The sequence below is a fragment of the Pan troglodytes genome, chromosome 2 (assembly GCF_028858775.2).
Source record: "Pan troglodytes isolate AG18354 chromosome 2, NHGRI_mPanTro3-v2.0_pri, whole genome shotgun sequence".
Lineage (NCBI taxonomy): Eukaryota > Metazoa > Chordata > Mammalia > Primates > Hominidae > Pan > Pan troglodytes.
In genome coordinates this window covers 136,377,983-136,390,585 of record NC_086015.1, presented here as the reverse complement: position 1 = coordinate 136,390,585, position 12,603 = coordinate 136,377,983, and the positions used below count along the sequence as shown (strand labels likewise).

Here is a 12,603-nt window from a genome sequence, read left to right as displayed (position 1 = left end):
TCAATCTGTCCTCTGAATTGCAAAATTCACAGGACACAATTCTTCACAACTCTACCATTCAGGATAATGTCTGTTGATATGATCTTTCAAATTACCAACAGATCATCAAGGAATATACATAGCTGACTGTGTTCATTAAATCAATATGGTTTAGGGCCAAGTCATGGTAAATTGCACCTGCAGGGCTCGTAGGAGATAATTGAAGAGACTCAAGATGTTTACAACTATAATGTCCATGCACTAATCTGAAGTCAGAATTGTAAAATAAGTTTTAAAGAAAACTTATAAATATATGAAAAAGAGGTGGGATTTCTGGAATGGCTTAATGAGGAGCTCGGCAAATCTCTTCCCCAAAGGGCAATGATAAAAGTGGGCACAGTTGTCAAAAACAACCAAATTAAGATTCTAAAAACTGATCAATGGCATATAACAAATTGAAAAGGATTTATAAAGAACACCTACTGAATCTTAGTAACAACAGTGGAATCTGTGACATCTTCCCCAGAGACTGCTCCTATCCTCTTCCCCCTCACACCTTAGGCTCCATTACCTGAAAGTCCTACCCCAGCCTCAGCAGATGAGGAAGACTATGTGGGCTGGCAGCTCACTGCCCTGCTGGAGGGGGCTGACTATATTTGGAACAGGGCATGGAAAACAGTGCCCAGGGTACTATCAGAAATAAGAGATGTCACAGTGGCAAGCAATCAGGACAGCCTAACATCAAGGCTAGCCTAGGTTTTGATACTGGTTGGAACGAGCAAACACAAAATGGCAGAGCAGCCAGAAATTTAGTAAGAAAATCCAGGGAAGGAAAGAACTAAAGACAGCTTTTTAAAGATCCCCTTATCTCTAAAGGTATACAAGGCTGGGCAAATGCTTAAAGCTGTGCGTACACAGGAAAGACCAGACAGGGCTCTAGAGAACTACCTATCCTTTGCTGATTTTCCCCTAGTCATTGGGTGTCTAGTACATCAAATGATAACTGAATTCACTTATAACTATTTTCTGGAGTTACAAATCATACACTATGGGTCATCTATATCACCTCCTTTATTACACAGATGAGAAACACAAGGCCTCTGAACACTTTAAGAACATGAGTTTCTAAAAAGTTAGTAGAAAATCAACAGAGGTTGTTTCTTTCTTGCAAATTTGTTTAAGTCCTTTGTAGATTCTGGATATTATCCCTTTGTCAGATAGATAGATTGACCCAGCAATCCCATTACTGGGTATATATCCAAAGGATTATAAATCATTCTACTATAAAGACACATGCACATGTATGTTTATTGCAGCACTATTCACAACAGCAAAGACTTGGGACCAACCCAAATGTCCATCAATGATAGACTGGATAAAGAAAATGTGGCACATATACACCATGGAATACTATGCAGCCATTAAAAAGGATGAGTTCATGTCCTTTGCAGGGACATGAAACTGGAAACCATCATTCTCAGCAAACTAACACAGGAACAGAAAACCAAACACTGCATGTTCTTACTCATAAGTAGGAGTTGAACAATGAGAACACTTGGACACAGGGAGGGGAACATCACACACAGGGGCCTGTTGGGGGGTGGGGAGCTAGGGGAGGGAGAGCATTAGGACAAATATCTAATGTAGATGAACACGGGTTGATGGGTGCCACAAACCACCATGGCATGTGTATACCTATGTAACAAACCTGCACATTCTACACATGTACCCCAGAACTTAAAGTATTAAAAAAAAAAAAAAATCAACAGAGGTTAGTACAAATGGCCCCTGCAACTATGCCAAAATCCACTTAACTGCAAAAAGGTGGCATAAAATTAACAAACAAAAATTGGTCAGGTAAGTTAGAACTTATCTGAACACACGGTTATACATGAACTTCCTCAACCTTTGGCAGGGATGTCCAATCTTTTGACTTCCCTGGGCCACACTCGAAGAAGACAAATTATCTTGGGCCACACATAAAATACACTAACAATAGCTGATGAGCTTAGAAAAAAAAAATCACACACAAAAAAATCTCATAATGTTTTAAGAAAGTTTATGGATTTGTGTTGGGCCACATTCAAAGCTGTCCTGGGCCGCCGCATGCAGCCCACAGGCCCTGGGTTGGATAAGTTTGATAGTCTCTCTTCCTTTTCACTCCTTTTTCTCCTGTGAAGTCTTATAAAGGAAGAGACTAATATGGGTTCTCCAGAAAGTCATTCCTTGTGGGGTAAGGTGATAAACTCTACCTTGGAGAATGAGTCACACCTGTTCTGTAAATGGTCATTGCTTGTAACCAATCCTCTCACTTTCTGTTCCTCTTTTTCTCAACTCCAGATTCCTAGTTCTAGATCTTCATTTTATTTTCTTTGTGGGTGACAACCTGGCTAAAAATACTCTACTCTTTTGGTTGGGTATCTACAAGTCCCAGGGAAAACAACCATGCATAGATATAAGCTCCAGTTCCAATTGCCATCCAAAACTATTAACATTTTAATCTGTATAACACAACTTGTTTCCATAACAAAAGGCTATCCATTCATGTTCTCAAGCCCTCTTATTGTAAATTCTGCTTGTTCAAGCAAGTGATTTTAAGTTCTCTTGGAGACGACAGGACACTCCATGTAAATTAAATGCTGTTTTCCCCTAAGCTTTGTAGAATGCAGGAAGCCACTTTGTAGAATGCAGGAAGCCACTTTGGGTGGGCAACAAGGAAACCTGCTCCCAAGACAACCTTTATATGTTCCTTTTCCGACAGCTCAAGCTGTCCCATCCTTGGCTGTCCCATTTGGCCCATCCTTTGCCTTTAGTCAATTTTAAACCACTAGGAAAAACAAGGACCAAATCCTTGTATTTGTAGAGCTGACATCTTTGCTGCTGAGAACCTTGTGTAATCTATCCTTGTGACAAGGATAGCCAGAAACTGTAATAGTTTAAAAACATATCTGACAAATGGTCTAACAGGCAGTCAAGAAACAGTTCAAAGCAAAGAATGAAGTAGGGCTGGCTGCTGCACCGTGGAGTGAGCCCCTTCAGATGTTTTCCTTCCTTTGTTACTTGAAGACAGCATCTGGGGATAGAAGGCTGGGAATCTGGGGCAGGCGTGACAGGATGGTGTTTCGATCAAGGGAAAACACCTGGGTGAAACTAATTCATCATGGAAACCACATCTGCTCTTTCAAATTAGAAAAACATACTGAAAGATGACTGATGGCAGTGTGGTATAGATTTTGCCAACAATTACACTGGGTTTGAACGGTAGTTGCCATGTGCCTGCTCAGTGACTTCGGATGGCGTCTTTAGTCTCTGAGCATCTCTGAGTTTCCTTTATTGCACAATAGATTAAATGAGATAATTTAGGTACAATGCCTAGCATTGTTCATGCGTTCACATATGTCACCACTTCTCACTTTCTGCCTTACTGATGCCAACCAGAGACAGGTGCTAGTGATAAACACCGTCTCTATGCAGATGTAGGAATACAAATTCTTATCATAACTAATTTCTAACAACAACAACAACAAAAACTCCAGGACTAATTCTGCAATTTAACAACTCAAATTCTATCTTTCAGCAAGGAAGAAATGATTAACTGTTACTTGACACTTTTCCTCCTGAGTCATTTCTTTGATCCAATATTTTAACAGCAGCTGAGTGACACAGCAGGATTCCATGGATCAGCCACCACCAACCACACAAAAGGCTAGGAATTATTTCAGATCAGGATGCTGCCAGAGCACAGCTCCCCAAATAAAACATTTTATAGTACAATTTTTGTTTTCAAAACTCCCTGACCAGCTCCCTTTCCTCTGCCAAGAGATGCCTGGATGTGACGGGATCCTCTTCCTACCCAAATCTGGAGCACTCTGTGATGGCACCAGGTAAAAGGTGATGCCCTGTTCAGGTTTCAGGCTGACACACCACACCTGCTGTCAAAACTACTTCACACCCTGGTGGGAAGAAGCTCCTCTCAATTCTCAGTAGTGCCCACTGCAATTATTACATGTGAGTAAATAATAAGTCACAGAAATACTGTGATGACTCACACATCAAAAAGAAAGCCCTAGTCTGGGCTTACAGGCCAGGAAGCAATCTCCAGGGGAGAATCTGATCTTGCTAGCTAAAAAGAGCAGGTAGGAAGCATAAGCCCTGCAAATACTTTTCTAATTAAATGAAATATGTTTTTCCCTCCCCTCTTCTCTTGCCCTGTCTTCCTTCTCTCCTGTCTTGACAGATGCTCTTAGACAATCTGGGTTACATATGTCAGCCTGCAGAGTTCTCAGCACATAGATATCCCCCCTAACATCTCAATATTTAATTCTTCTAAAACCAACGCACCATTTGTCCTGAAGCACATAAAACGTTTTATGCTATACATTAAACTCATCATCTCTAATGCCACCCTCCCTCCACTACCAAACAAGAGCACTCCTTCCTGTGCTTTCAAGCTTGCTGGTCCTCCAAATTAGAGTCCCTGGAGTACATCCTCCAGTGCTCTACACTTTGAATCTGTTAAGATTTTACCTGACGAATGTCTTTTAAAATTTCTTTTCTTCTCTTCATTATCCTTGCTTTGCCTTGCTTTAGTTACTCAGCCTCCTCTCAGGTGACTATTGCAGCTCATGGCTCTCCATGCAGTCACACAGTTTACCTCTAAATAATGCATCTAATCATGCCAGTCCCCGGCCTAAAACCTCCCCCAATTCCCTGTTGCATTCAATTTGGCATTTAAGGCTCTTCACAGCCCACCATCTAGCTAATTCACCTCTCTAGCTCCATCTGGCACCAACCCACGCCTAAGCTCCAGCCCACTGAGCTGATGAATGTTCCATGAATATACTCATAGCCTTCCATAATTTAATGTACACTTATTGTTCCTGAGATGCTCTCCTCACTCTCTAGAGTTAGTCTCCCCTCTCTTTGCTCTCAACACTTTGTCCTAACCTCTAATTTTGTACTTAGTTTACATTGCAATTACATATTGTATGGGAGTGAGCCTTATTTATCTCTGTATCACTGATGTCTATTACGGAGTTTGCTATTACAGGAGAGAAAGACCCGCTAAAGGAAATTCTAAAGTACGTACTGCAGAAAGAAAGAAAGAAAGAAAAAACGATAGCAGATGAAAACCTTGAAATGGAAGAAAGTAACAATGAGAGAAGATATTGATAAACAGATGGGAAAAGAAAAACATTGTTTAAAACTATAAGAAAAATGTATAATTTGTGGAGGAAAAATAGAAAAGCCAGAGAGATATGTCTTTGAATTTTGGAGCATATTCAAATAGAGATTTTTTTTTAAAGGATGCCTGTTAAAATAGCAGGAGCAGCTACTAAGGAAGCAGACAGACATAGAGCAAACAACCTCTAAACAGGTAGGGGGGACTTGGAGTGAGGAAGAAAGACTTATCAATTCAAAAGACAGCAAGATGGGTATGCGAAGGCAGACAGAGTAGTATAATGGATACTACAGACTCAGAAGCGGGGAGGTTGGGATGGGGGTGAGGGATGAAAAAATACCTGCTGAGTACAATGCACACTATTCAGGTGACAGTTACACTAAATCCAGACTGACTTCACCACTCTACAACTCATCCATGTAGCCAAAAATACCACTTGTACTCCTAAAGCTGTTGAAATAAAACAATCTTTTATCATAAAAATAATAATAATTTTAAAAAAACAAGAGACAGCAAGAAGAGAGGGGGAAAGAAATAGCGTTAATAAGCACCCCTATTACTCAGGAAATTACAAGCATTTTAGGAGCTCTGTGTCAGAAACTGAGGGCAGTGACCAAATATATATTTCTTATTATATCACACATGGCAATTAAGAGAAATAGACAAATCCATCACCAGAGGGAGAAACTGCAATACAACTCTCCTAGTAATTGATAGCTTCAGCAGATAAAAAAGGTCAGTAAAAAGATTTCAATAGCATAATTAACTTTTAGATGTATAGAACATATATAGAATATTGAATACAATAATTAGTGAAATATTAACTCTGAAAACTGACTAAGCTATAAAGAAAACCTCAATAAATTGCAAAGGACTGATATACCAACATTCCCTTACAATGCAATATTATAAATATATTTTTAAAAGATAACTAGAATGCACAAATGTGAGATTTTATACATATATATAATCTATACTGTGTGTGTGTGTGTGTGTGTGTGTATATATATATATATATATATATATATATATATATATATAATAGAATAGTATTCAGCTTTAAAAAAGAAAACTCTGAGGCCGGGAGCGGTGGCTCATGCCTGTAATCCCAGCACTTTGGGAGGCTGAGGTGGGTGGATCACGAGGTCAGGAGATCGAGACCACCTAGCTAACAAGGTGAAACCCTGTCTCTACTAAAAATACAAAAAATTAGCCAGGGGCAGTGGCAGGTGACTATAGTCCCAGCTACTCGGGAGGCTGAGGCAGGAGAACGGCGTGAACCTGGGAGGCAGAGTTTGCAGTGAGCCGAGATCGCGCCACTGCACTCCATCCTGGGCGATAGAATGGCGTGAACCTGGGAGGCAGAGTTTGCAGTGAGCCAAGATCGCACCACTGCACTCCATCCTGGGTGATACAGCCAGACTCCATCTAAAAAAAAAAAAAAAAAGAAAAAAAAGGAAAAAAAAAGAAAACTCTGCCACTTGTGACAACATGGATGAACATGAACATGGAGGGCATTATGTTAAGTGAATAGGCCAGGCACAGAAAGACAAATGGCATATGATCTTCCTTACAGGCATACCACAGGGATGTTGCAGGTCCAGTTTCAGACTACCATAATAAAGTGAATATCACAATAAAGTGAGTCACACAGATTTTCTGTTTCCCCAGGACCTATAAAAGTTATGTTTACATTACTGTAGTCTATTAAGTGTGCAATAACATGTCTAAAAAAAGTACATACCTTAATTAAAAATAATTTATTGCTAAAAATGCTAATGATCATCTGAGCCTTCAGTGAGTTGTAATCTTTTTGCTGGTAGAGGATCCTCGATGTTGATGACTGCTGACTGATCAGGGTGGTGGCTGAAGTTTGGGATGGCTGTGGCAATTTCTTAAACAATAAAGTTTGCCACATTTTACCCACAGAACTTCTTTCAAAATTGGAGTCAATACTCTCAAACCCTGCTGCTGCTGCTGCTGCTGCATCAACTAAGTTTATGTAATATTTTAAATCCTTTGTTGTCATTTCAATAATGTTCACAGCACCTTCACCAGGATAGACTCCATCTCAAGAAACCACTTTCTTTGCTCATCCATAAGCAGCAACTCTTCATCCCTTCAAGTTTTATCATGAGATTGCAGAAATTCAGTCATATGTTCAGCCTCTACTTTTAATTCCAGTTTTCCTGCTATTTCCACTACATCTGCAGTGACTTCCTCCACCGAAGTCTTAAACCCTTCCAAGTCATCCATGAGGATTGGAATCAACTTCTTACAATCTCCTGTTAATGTTGATATTTTGACCTCTTCCCATAAATCACGAATGTTCTTAATGGCATCTAGAATGCTGAATCCTTTCCAGAAGGATTTCAATTTACTTTGCTCAGATCCATCAGAAGAATCACTATCTATGGCAATTATAGCCTTATGAAATGAATTTCTTAAATAATAAGACTTGAAAGTTGAAATTATTCCTTGACCCAAGAGCTGCAGAATGAATGTTGCATTAGCAGACATGAAAACAACAAGAATCTCCTTGTACATCCCCCTCAGAGCTTTTGGGTGACCATGTGTATTGTCAATGAGCAATAACATTTTGAAAGGAATCTTCTTTTTCTAAGCAGTGAGTCTCCACAGTGGGATTAAGTCGTTCAGTAAACCATGCTATAAACAGATGTGTTGTCATCCAGGCTATGTTGTTCCATTTATAAAGCACAGGCAATAATAGTTTAGCATCATTCTTAAGGACCTTAGAACTTTTAGAATGGTACATGAGTATTGGCTTCAACTTAAAGTCATCAGCTGCATTAGCCCCTGAGAGTCACCCTGACCTCTGAAGCACTGAAGCCAAGCATTGACTTCTATTCTCTAGCTATGAAAGTCCTAGATGGCATCTTCTTCCAACAGAAGCCTGTTTCATCTACATTGAAAATTTGTTGTTTAGTGTTTAATGATCTTAGCTAGATCTTCTGGATAACTTGCTGCAGCTTCTCCATGAGCACTTGCTGCATCACTTGGTACTTTTATGTTATGGAGATGGCTTCTTTCCTCTTACCTAATGAACCAACCTCTGCTAGCTTTCCATTTTTCTTCTGCAGCTTCTTCACCTCTCTCAGCCTTCAGAGAGTTGAAAAGAGTTAGTACCTTACTCTGGATTAGGCTTTGGCTTAAGGGAATGTTGTGACTGATTTAATCTTCTCTCTCTATATTATCTATCTATCTATCTTCTATATATTCTCACTCCCTCTATATATATCTGGACCACTAAAACTTTCTCCCTATCAGCAGTAAGGCTGTTTTGCTTTCTTATCATTCGTGTGTTAACTGGAGTAGGACTTTTAATTTCCTTCAAGAACTTTTGCTTTGCATTCCTAACTTGTCTCGCTGATGCAAGAGGCCTAGCTTTTGTTTTGGCCTTTAGGCTTTCAACAAGGCTTCCTACATTTAGAGGCCATTTTAGGGTTATTAATTGGTCGAATTTAATATTGTTGTGTCTCAGGGAATAGGGAGGCCCAATGAGAGGGACAGAAGTAGAACAGTTGGTTGGTGGCATAGTCAGAACACACATAACATTTATCAATTTGCTGTCTTATATGGGCATGGTTCACAGTGCCCTAAAACAATTATAGTGGTAACATCAAAGATCACTGATCACCATACTAGATATAATAACATTTAAAAGTTTGAAATATTGTATTACCAAAATGTGACACAGAGACATGAATTAAACACATGCTGTTGGAAATATGGTGTTGATAGACTCGCTCAATGCAGGGTTGCCATAAACCTTCAATTTATAAAAATTGCAAAACACAATAAAGTGAAGCATAATAAAATAAGGTGTGCGTGTACTAAGTTTGTAAACATTGAGAAATGTGTCTTGAATAATAATTTCATCTCCAAAAGAGGAGGCAGCAGCTGCTGTAAAATGCTGAAACAACCTTCAGGAAACATTCAATCTTAAGTGCAATTGCCTTCCCTTTTTAGTTTTAAACGGAAAAGTTTCTATACAAAGCTGTTTACATAAATATTCAGCTGTTTACCTCTGCACACAAGGTAGAAAAGCAGAAACCTGATGACAATTCAGGAACACTAAACGGACACCAGCTCAAAAATGATGAAAAATTTAGGGAAAGACTCAACCATCTACCACATTAGCCTAATCCATTGGTATTTCATAAGTAATTTTTAAACAGTAGATAGAGTGTCATAAATTTTCAGATAATTTTCTTGAAAAGTATAAGTTATGTCAGTTAAATTATAATGGATAGATTATATTCCATTTTAATGCCAATATGCTCCCTTGGTCTGAAGAGAAAGGCCCAGAGATGCATCTGGTTTGGGCACCAGCACATTACCTGCAATCTCGTTTATCTGTGTAGCAGTCTATATTTTCCAACAGTGGCCACTGCAAGATTGTGAGAAACTTTTCACTTCCCTATCAAGAGATGGAATCTATTTCTACTCCCATGGAACCTAAGTGGCCTTTGTAACTGCTTCAGTTTAATAGAACATAGTGGAGTGATGCTGTCTGATTTCCTAAGGTAGATCATGAAAGGTTCCTGCTTTTTTTTCTCTTGGGTCATGTGCTGAGCAGTGAACTGGTATAGAAGTCTGTCTACCCTGAAGCTATCATGCTGGAGAGACCACAAACAGAGATGCCTGAGGAGCCCAGCTCTCTGTCTTCCCAGCTAGGCTCCAGACATGTAAGTGGGCTAGCTTCAGATGATTCTAACCCCCAGCCTCTAGGCCAACCCAGCTGATGCTGAGGCGAGCAGAGATGAGTTGTCCCTGCTGAGCCCTGGCCAGATTGCAGATTCATGAGTCAAATACACATGGTTGTTGCTGACATTAAGTTTTGGAGTGGTTTGTTATGCAGCACCAATTAACTGGAACAGGAGGGACACTGAATGCAAATGTCATCCCTTCATCTACCCAAAGGATAAAAGACAGAACCACAAGCCCAAACAACAGGGTTTCTTAAAAACCAAAATGATAGCACTGTATTTTACCCAAAAAGTGCAAGCACCACTTCTGAAAGTTAAATTTGACTTAGGATTCACACACCTTTTGCCACTCACCAACAATGCCGATTAGTGGATATGTATATAAATGTATTATTTGCAAAAAAATCGTTTAATATTTTTGCTTTTAGTCTTCAAAAGATCACTGATGCAGGTTAACAGCCTCTGCTTGTTAACAAAATTTACTCAATTACCGTATCCACCTTTCATTTTAGGCTGTAATTTATGTTGGTGCTGACAGAGTGATATCAGGTGTCCTCAAATCCAGTGGAAACAAAATGAAATCACCGGGCTCTACATATTATCTGCTATTGACTATTAGTGGAAAGTAATCAGATTTTAGAGCTAAGTAAAATCCCTGATCACTTATTGTGTAGCCCTAGACAAGCTACACAACTTTTACTGATCTGTAATATGGAAATAATACCTATCTATTCACAGGGTGGTTACAGAATTAAATGAGCCACTATATATAAAATGCTTAGCATGCCTGGTATATAATAGACAATCAACAAGTTTCCTTTCCTTGGCACTCTTGGCCTTTTTCATTGAATGAAAGGCTAAAGGAGAATGAAAGTCCCTAGGTTTGCCCCAGCTAAAAGAAGCCTTCCCAAGAAAGTCAGGCTCTGCTTCCTGTCCGTGAGTGATGCTCCAACACTTGAAAGTTGGCTTCCAACCAGAGCAGCTACTGGGGCCCTCTCTGGGTTTCTGGTAGTTATTGTTTTAATGGAAAATATTTGAGCAAATTTAACTCTGCATCCCAGCTACTGCTTTTTCTTTTGTTACCATGCATTTTCACCAGCAAAGAACTAATTTAGTGTTTCGTTTATTTTTTTGGGGGGGGGGTGTGGGTGCGGAGTCTTGCTGTGTCACCCAGGCTGGAGTGCAGTGGTACGATCTCGATGCTCACTGCAGCCCCTGTCTCCCAGATTGAAGTGATTCTTGTGCCTCAGCCTCCTGAATAGCCGGGATTACAGGTGCACAAGAGCACACCCAATTAATTTTTGTATTTTTGGTAGACGGGGTTTCACCATGTTGGCCAGGCTGTTCTCGAACTCCTGGCCTCAAGTGACCCACCCACCTCAGCCTCCCAAAGTGCTGGAATTACAGGCGTGAGCCACTGTGCCCAGCCTGTTTTGTTTTAAATAGGAGGTCATTGGGGACTTTATGCCAGAGAGGTATCTGACCTGAATTACTGGCTGGCTATATTAAGGAGGCAAAAAATTAACAGGTAACCTATGGATTTTAGGTGTTTGGCCAACAACCTCAATATATGAGCAGACAAAATGACATTATGGGAAGAACAGAGAATCAGCTATCCGTCTGGGTATTTTTACTTGGTTCAAGCTTAACCTCTAAGTGAACAATGAAGTTTCCTGAAGTAGACAGAGCATGACGGAGAACCAGAGACCAGCCTCACACTTGCTGTGGGATCTTAGGAAGTAACTTTGCAGGCCTTTGTTTCTTCACCCAAGAAACCATGGGATTAGAGTAGATGATCAAACTATGTGATGACCAAAAGGTCTTAAGATCATCTAGTCTAATGTTCTCACTTGACAGGTGAGAAGTGAGGCCAAGAACAATTCAATGGCTTTCTTGATGTCACAGTCCTTGCAGCCAAGAGACTTGGGACTGGCATCCAGTCCCAATAAAGGCAATAAAGATCCTCTTTATTTTACAGGCAATAAAGATCCTCTTTCCACGAAGCCTTAGCTGTCTCTAAAATGATTTGATTCTGATGGTAATGAGGAAGGAGCACAATATGCATTTCTATTCAGGTTAATTTAAAATGATTCGACAGGTCAAATATTTATTTCCTAATTTCCAAGCTAACTTTCTTGCTAAGGGAGGACTTGGAATTGTCTTGAACAAGGGCCCATTCTAAGGTCATCATTCTCCAGACCTGAAAAAGCAATGTAAGTGCTTTTCACTTGATATATTCAAAACAGAGTGGATGAATTTTATCAGTGATGTCCCTTGCAAGTGCCAGGTACCCAACAGAAAATGACAGACTTCTGTGCTCTTTAACCTATGAGTGATAGAGTTACTGTTATACTATGTACCAACCAAGTTTCAGACCCAAGCAAGGCGTGGGGCAAAACTTCTGGCAAGGCTAAGTCTTTATCCATCCACCTGATATTTCTTAATTCTTCCTCTCTAGGGAACAGATAAGTTCTTTAAGTTTCACAGGTCTGATTCACCACAGAGTGATTATATTCAAGAATCCTGATTTGCCCAAAGCAAGATACCTACCTAGGTGAACAGGAAGTAAAGTTTCTTGGCCCAGCCACTCTAGAAATCTGGAGCAAGGGGCAAAGGAAATGTTTCTTATTCAAATTAACATAAATCAACAACATTGACCTTGATATACATGATCTTAATTAAGAACTAAACTGGAATTTAAACATTTGAATG

The 12,603-nt window shown here is 39.8% G+C and overlaps 1 protein-coding gene across 12 annotated transcripts in view; it reads right to left on the bottom strand.

Annotated features, from left to right (window-relative positions):
- The window catches only part of TMEM108 (transmembrane protein 108), a 362,632-nt gene that overhangs the window by 256,827 nt on the left and 93,202 nt on the right, over positions 1-12,603 (bottom strand). The window lies entirely within an intron of this gene.